At 44.8% G+C, this 7,894-nt stretch overlaps 1 pseudogene across 1 annotated transcript; it reads right to left on the minus strand.

The window, feature by feature from the left end:
- Positions 1 to 2,722: 2,722 nt before the first annotated feature.
- Positions 2,723 to 3,712, minus strand: LOC128594331 (proteasome subunit alpha type-3-like; annotated as a pseudogene). The gene has a single exon (XR_008382535.1). The product of XR_008382535.1 is annotated as a proteasome subunit alpha type-3-like (transcript).
- Positions 3,713 to 7,894: the final 4,182 nt, after the last annotated feature.

Consider the following 7,894-nt stretch of genomic DNA (forward strand, 5'->3'; position numbering starts at 1 on the left):
TGTGGCTCAAACGGCTAAGGCGCCAGCCACATACACCTGAGCTGGCAGGTTCGAATCCAGCCCAGGCCTGCCAAACAACAATAATGGCTGCAACCAAAAAATAGCCAGGCGTTGTGGCGGGTGCCTGTAGTCCCAGCTACTTGGGAGGTGGAGGCAGGAGAATCCCTTGAGCACAGGAGTTGGAGGTTGCTGTGAGCTGTGATGCCATGACACTCTACCCAGGATGACAGCTTGAAGCTCTGTCTCAAAAAAAAAAAAAATTTCGAATTGGTTCAGAGAGGCAGCTAGCTAAATTCTTTTGGTACCTGGAATCATAGCAGGTACACTCAGGAACTGTGAGGAGGCCATATTCCATTACAGGAAAGGGGAGAGAGAGAGAACAAACAAGAAAGGAATTAATTATAAATACCCAGAAGAAAAAAGAAACATAGAAAGCCCTGAGGCTTTGCACTTCAGCTTCACCTCCTTTTAGTCTAAGAGAAACACCCTGGATCCTGAAACATTCCTCTCACTTAAGCTTAAATTCATTTGAGTTAGTTTCTTTTCTGGGTAATCAATGAGTCTTGACTAATATAACAGTTTTCTTTCAAGCAGCTCAGAGTGACTGAAAGAGGCAGAAATCCTCCATGTCCACGGGAAACTAATGCCAAGATATCACAAAAGTTTAGGAGATGGAAAGCAGACGGCCAGGCAGTAATTGTCTCAGCAAAGGAAAGCAGATAAAAATGTTAGCACCTGCAGAAGAGGCAGACCAAAAACAAAGCCGAAGCAAACCAAACAAAAGCAAGTGGATTTTGTGCCAAAGAACCCAGAAGGGGTCAGGATTCAGAGACACAAAGATATTATTAAAAAGAAATGAAACTGGGTGGGGCTTTTACATGGGAGAATACAGCCCTGCATTTTTGCCTGCTCAGCCAGAAGCCAAGTGACCCGCCCTTTTTTGCACCAGCAGGAGATACTGGGGCTGCTCCTGAAGACTCAACCGGAGGATCAGCATAGCTCCCAGGCAAGAAGAAGGGAAGGGTGCATTAAAAGGCAGACGGGTAAAGTCTCCATCTTTCTTTAAGGCTGCATAGTTCCTACTATGAAACTAATTTGGGGCTCTCACATGAAAGCTATAACCCAGTTACAACCTAACAATAGGGGGAAGTGGGAAAGGGAGGGGAGGGGAGTGGGGGGTTGAGGGAGGGGGATCGGTGGGATCATACCTGTGGTGCATCTTACAGGGGTATTTGCGAAACTTGGTAAATGTAGAATGTAAAGGTTTTGGCACAGTAACTGAGATAACGCCGGAAAGGCTATGTTAACCATCGTGATAAAAATGTGTCAAATGGTCTATGAAGCGAGTATATGATGCTCCATGATCATATCAATGTATACAGTTATGATTTAATAAAAATAAATAAATAAATAAATAAATAAATAAAGGCAGAGGGGATGACAATTTGCAGGCTGAGTAAGAACACCCAGCCCCCTTTTCCTGCTATGCCAGAATGCCAGGTACATGCCTTGTTTTCAACCTGCTAAATACAGCCAATGCAGCATGGGCAGCGACCAAACAGAATGGACACTGGCTTAGCACTGAGGCAGGGCCCGGCAGCCTCCAACCCCTTCACTGTGAGTTGGTGGGAAGTCAGGCTCAGCAGGGTCAGTGTGGCTGGAGTGAGGGGCAGTATGATTGTAGTCAGACCGGTATGACCCCACTGGTTTGCACCAGTTGAATATCACTCCTGTTCATGTCCCACAGGCAGGAAATTGGAGAATCCTTCTCTCAAGAAAATGAACAGGCCCAGAGAAAAAATATTGAAAACTTAGAGTCCCCCAACCAGGTCCTGCCCAGCCACCCCACAGTGAGCCCCGACAGCAAATCCTCCCTGTGTACAGAACCTTCAGTTGCCTGATAGTGCCTCGTGCTCAGACTTAAATGGATATCCAAGGGACATTGTGCTTTTGAGGAAGGCCTTAGCCATTAAAGACAACCTGGAGAGCACCAGAAATGTAAAACTCAGAGGAAATAGAGTAGGAAAAGGGGAAAGCCCCTAAACTTATATATGTATTTAAAAAAAAAACAAACAGAACAACTATAACAACTTCAGAGACCTAACTGAGAAAGTGAAAACATAGAACAAAAACAACGAACAGCCTTTCACTCAACCACCAGCCGCTGACTGAGCGAGCACCTGATACCCTTCCAGTGGCCACCCGGCGGCCCTAGAGCAGCCACCCCATCTCCCCGCTGGACGCTGGCAGTGCCTACTGCATTCCTGGCCCTCCGGCAGCCCACCACTTACACCTAGACTGTGAACTCCCAGGGTCTATGGGGACCTCGCTGCCCAGAGAAAAGTGCACAGAAGCCTGAGCTTGCAGACCTGGCCCCTATTTATCTGCCTCTGCGCTGCTCCAGCCCCTTTGCTACCCCCTCTCCCCAACTCAATGATACCACAGTATCTGAAGTTCCCCTAATGTCTTTTGACATTTCACAATTGCTTGCCTTGGAGTTCTCTAGCCGAATTGCCTCCCAACCTCATCCATTCTTCCTGCTTCACACTGAGAGACACCTCCTCTCATCTTACCCTACCTGGGCCAGCACTGAACACCCCTCACCGCTGTGCCCTGACATGGTGCCACCCTTGTGAACAATGTGCTCCTGGAGGCCCAGGCCTGGTCCCAATAACTTTTGGGTCCTTGCGACTTTTCTTTTTTTTTTTTTTTTCAAGTTAACAAGACAAAAATTTAATGAAAATTGGCAGTAACTATGTATAATCCACAGGGCTAAATAGTTACATGGGACTGTAGTAGAAATTTAAAATAGAACAGATCCTGGAGGAAAGGTTACATATTATCATCATCTGATTCATCTTCTTCCTTCAAAGACTCCTTGGCATATTTCTCTGCTTCTTCCCTTATATCTTTTGGAACAATTTCATGTCTTCCTTTAGTTAATTCACCAACCCAGCTGAGTTCTAGTTCAAAAGCTTTATCCTTAACTTCATCATGTACTATGTAAATTATTTTTGCAACTTCTTTAACAATATCCCAGCAAGTCATTTCTTTCATCTGAAGCTTTTCTATTTCTGTCTTTGCAGCTTGCCTGGCTTTGCCAATAGCACAGCCCCAATAACCGTATTGGTATAGCCTGATGGGTCGATCATGTAGAGTTGTGCACCATCATTCACACTTGTAAGACCCTAACATGAAACTGCAGCCAAAAGGTCTCACAGCACTGTAGAGTGTGTATGCATGTACATACATGGCCACTCTGTCTGCTAGATGTTTGAGTGGAATGTTATAGCCAAAGTTAGATCTAAAGTTGGAAGTTTCTTCTCTTGCTATGTCTGCTAAAGACCGAGCATCTGCCAACAAGCCTGCTACTGCCATTCCAACATGCCGATCAACATTAAAAAGACGTTTGTTGGAACCTTCTTCATAAAGTTTAGAAAGGACTAATTTTTCTACCCCAAAGACAACACCATCTTTACATCTGATTCCAATAGCTGTACTACTATTTTCCACAGCCTTCATGGCATATTCAACTTGAAAAACTCTTCCATCAGGAGAGAATGTAGAGGCAGACAGGTCATACCCGGTGCCCATGGAGTTCATTGTGGTAAAACCGACGGAACACTAAGAGTCTCCAGGCCTAAGACGCTTCCCCTACCCTTCAGCGTGGCGCAGGGCAGCAACAGGCCCGCTCACTGGCTGCGCTGGGGCCAATCGCGTCCCTTGCGACTTTTCTAGGTTTTGTGAATGATTGAACAGATAGGCAGGTGGATGAATGAATTTAGGAACTGAGTGAGGTCTTATGGGATGAGTAGGACCTGGCAGCAAAGAATAAAGCATTCCAAACAGGGAGAATGCAGAGAGTCCAGGGATGGGAGTGGGAATGGCACAGGGAAGACACCGCCTGCCTAGAGCACAGGGCTGCTGTGAGGCAGAGCAGAGTCTGCAGAGTCTCTGACAAAAGGATTTGGGCAGAGAACAGAAAGCCATTTTTAAAATCGTGGATTGTAAATCTTTAAATAATTAAAGCTATGAGCTGAGGCAGGAGGATCACTTGAGCTCAGGAATTTGCAGTCGCCGTGAGCTGTGATGACATCACTGTACTCCAGGTGGGTAACAGAGCAAGACCCTATCTCAAAAACCAAACCAACCAACCAACCAAACAACAACAACAACAACAAAACACTGATGCTGAGTCTGCGTGAAGTCCAGTGTGGACCCCAAACAGTGAAGGGTGATGTGTGGACAGCAGGCCAGGCATGACCCCCCCTGTGTGGGGCTTCTGCCACCATCTCAGACGAGACTCGTTCCAATGATGAGATGAAAGTACTGAAGCGGTGAAGTAACTTGCCCGAGACAACAGTGTACTTAAGTCTAGATCTAGCTCACCAGCGTAACTCACCTGGGAAACATATCCTTTTCACAGCTCTGGTATAAAACTCTAGGTCATTTCCATACTTTCCCCTAAATATGAGAAAGCCTTTGTGATTTAAATTCCGTTCTGGGGACAAGCACAGGGGCTCATGCCTATAAATGCAGCACTTTGGGGGGCCAAGGTGGGGGACTCACACAAGTCCAGGAGTTTGAGGTAACAGCTATGATCACACCCTATGCTCCAGACTGGGAAAAAAATTATTAAAATTTTTAAATATAAATTAATTTTTGGCTTTAAGATCTGGTTTATTTCATTTATAAGTAAAAAAGAACATGCTGTGGCCTTAAGTTACTCATCTATAAACAGACACACCAATATTGATTACTTTATTGAGATGGGCAGACTAACAAGTTAGTAAATTGAAAGGACTTAGCTAGTACTTGATGCTCAATGCTCAATAAATATTAGCTACAGTTGTTATATTTCTTCCACTAAACTGATAATACCATTTTTGTAATAATTCTAACTAACCATTTAAAATGTTTTCTTCTGGACACAAAATTCCCTTAACAGCTTGCATTAGATACAAGAATTATTTTGCAATTTAACATTTTAAAATAAATTATAAGAAATATATAAGTGGGGGCTGGGCATGGTGGCTGACACCTGTAATCCTAGCACTCTGGGAGGCCAAGGCAGGTAGATTGCTTGAGCTCAGGAGTTCCAGACCAGCCTGAGCAAAAGACAGACTCGGTCTCTGCTGGAAAAAAAAAAAATCTAGCTGGGCATTGCAGTAGGAGTCTGTGGTCCCAGCTACTCAGGAGGCTGAGGCAAGAGGATCTCTTGAACCCAGGAGTTTGAGGTTGCTGTGAGCTATTACACCATAGCACTCTACCGAGGGTGACAGAGTGAAATTCTATCTTGCAAAGAAAAAAAAAAGAAAGAAATACATAAGTGAATCTTCTGTAAATATCTTCTATAAATAGCTGTACTATAGTCAAATACATTAAAATTACTCACAAGAACTCAGGAAAACCATTCATAGTGATTTTCTAAGATATTGGAAGAAACTAAAAATCAGACACATAATGATGTACTGCTTTTGAATTTCACATAAGCCCAAAAGGTGCCACAACTTGTTTACTTGACAGCTAAGCCATTAATTTCAGAAAGGCTAAAGTGAATAAACCACCCAGGTTATAGCTGCCTTGCAGGAATCCCTCTGCTATAATCTCATAGTTTTTTCACCTAATTAATTTCCCCTTTCCTTGTACCAGAGTTTCATGAGTGTATGTTGTTTGGAGGAGATTAAGAGTCACACGCTTCATTAGCAAGGTGTAAATTATCAGTGAGGCCCTCTCCATCCACCTGCTTAATCGGGTTAATGAAGCGGCTCTGCAGGGCCTTCCTGGGGCTGCCCTCCCTGAGCTCTCTGCAGGTTTCACCTCCCTTGGCTGCTTGAAAAGCAGGTAAGTGTTTAAAGGTGCTATGGGCCTGTTCTGTTTCCAACAAGGGAAAACTGTCTCTAAAGCTCAGCCTCCCTTTAGTCTTTGGAAAGATAAAAATGTCGTGTGGGAAATTATCAACAGGTGTTTTTGCTTTTTCCTTTCTGTCCCTTGCTATTTTAGAGAATTTGCCTCAACTGGGGCTTGAGTCAGCTCCTGAGATTAGGTTGTGGCCATCCAATGTAGAGTCCTAACCTCTTCGGCCTTGGCCTTTTCAGTGTAAGTGCAAATGTCAGGTAGACCACCGTCCTCACGGTTGCTTCTGGGCATCTCAGCATTTGAGATCCTCGGGGTAGCTTTTCCTTTTCATCACTTTTAAGTTCTTGAATGTTGACTTACAACCTCTAGCAAGAAATTTTAAATATTGTGATATTGCAGAGTTGGTTTGTTTAAGCTGGTCCTTTCCACAAAGTTTCTCCTCATGAAGATGGTGGTTCTTCCAAGCCCTTTTGGAAATCTGCAAGAGGACTTTGGAAGTGCTTGTTTTAGTCCTATAAAGAGAAAATGAGAGAAGCACAGTGTCTAATGTAAGCGTTTACTGAGGGGCTCCTGCCCACTGTCTTGAATCTTGCTGACAGGTTAAGACCGGAAGCTTCCCAGGGGCTGAGTGGGACAAATATGCTGGGAACAAACTCTTGGGATTCCTCTTTGGCATCCCATCAGACCAAATTTTCAATGAATTTAAGATTAATTAGAAGTCAAATTTGGATGTTAGTGACTATCTTGGGAATTTTATCAGAGGACGAAGCCCACTGTGCTTAAACCCCTTTGGCCTTCTGAATCAGACCTCTCCTCAGATTCCCCCTTTGCAGTTCACTGAATTGCCTGGCTCTGATGGCCAATACGAGATGCCCTCGCTCCTGCTTCCCGATACTCCGTATGGTGCAAGTTGTGCAGGGAAAAATCCTTACCATCCGCACATACTTTGATTCAAAGGACCATGTGTGCCTCTTTTGGCTGCTCTAACGGCCGAGTGCAGCATGCCGATGGCCTTAGTCTGCTGTAGTACTCATGTTTTCAGTTTATGTGACCTTCAGCACACTGAAATTTGAGCTTTTAAGACCATGTCTCATTTGGTTGACAGCATTCCTCAAACATAAACATACACAAATGTGCACACACATACACACACTTCCGGGGGTGGGGGCCTGTGGGCCTCCCGATGCCCAAGTGTAGCCCCTTGACCACATCCAGACTTCACAGAACAAATTCCTTTATTAAAAGGATTTGTTCTGGGCGGCGCCTGTAGCTCAACAGAGTAGGGCACCAGCCCCATATGCTGGAGGTGGTGTGTTCAAACCCAGCCCTGGCCAAAAACTGCCAAAAAAAAAAAAAAAGAATTTGTTCTGTAAAATTTGGATTCAGTCACGACACACATACACACACGTACAGACACCCATGTACGGTCCCGTGTCTCACAGAGATCTTTCCTTCAGTCTCCTATGACAGGGCAATTTCAGGTGAATTATGTGAAGGAGCAGACTGGTCCATCTGTACTGCAAACACTGATGATGTAAAGCAGGAGATTTTAACTTGTAAGATTTCTTATTATTAATGAAAATTAATCAAACGACAGCTGAATCTGTTTCCACTCAGCATTGTGAGAGAGTGTTTAATACTAACGTTGGGGTCTGTTTATCTTCACTCTCAGTCCTGGTTACAATTATTACATTGTTAAGATGAGAAACATTTATACTGGCAGCAGGTATCTCATTTGCCCTTTACAGTCACTCTCATCACACATGCAACTGCCCCCTTCTGATGTAATAACTCTCTTTGTAACTAGGTAATCTCCAGGACACTCATTGACAGTGCCACACTGCCCTGAGTGTACAGAGGCAGGAAGCAGCATCTGGGCTGCGTGGTGGTCAGGCACAGAAAGCAGCGCCTGGGGCTGCGTGGTGGTCAGGCACAGAAAGCAGCGTCTGGGGCTGCGTGGTGGTCAGGCACAGAAAGCAGCGCCTGGGGCTGCGTGGTTGTCAGGCACAGAAAGCAGCGTCTGGGCTGCGTGGTG

Source organism: Nycticebus coucang, chromosome 9, assembly GCF_027406575.1.
Source record: "Nycticebus coucang isolate mNycCou1 chromosome 9, mNycCou1.pri, whole genome shotgun sequence".
In the NCBI taxonomy this organism is placed as follows: Eukaryota; Metazoa; Chordata; class Mammalia; order Primates; family Lorisidae; genus Nycticebus; species Nycticebus coucang.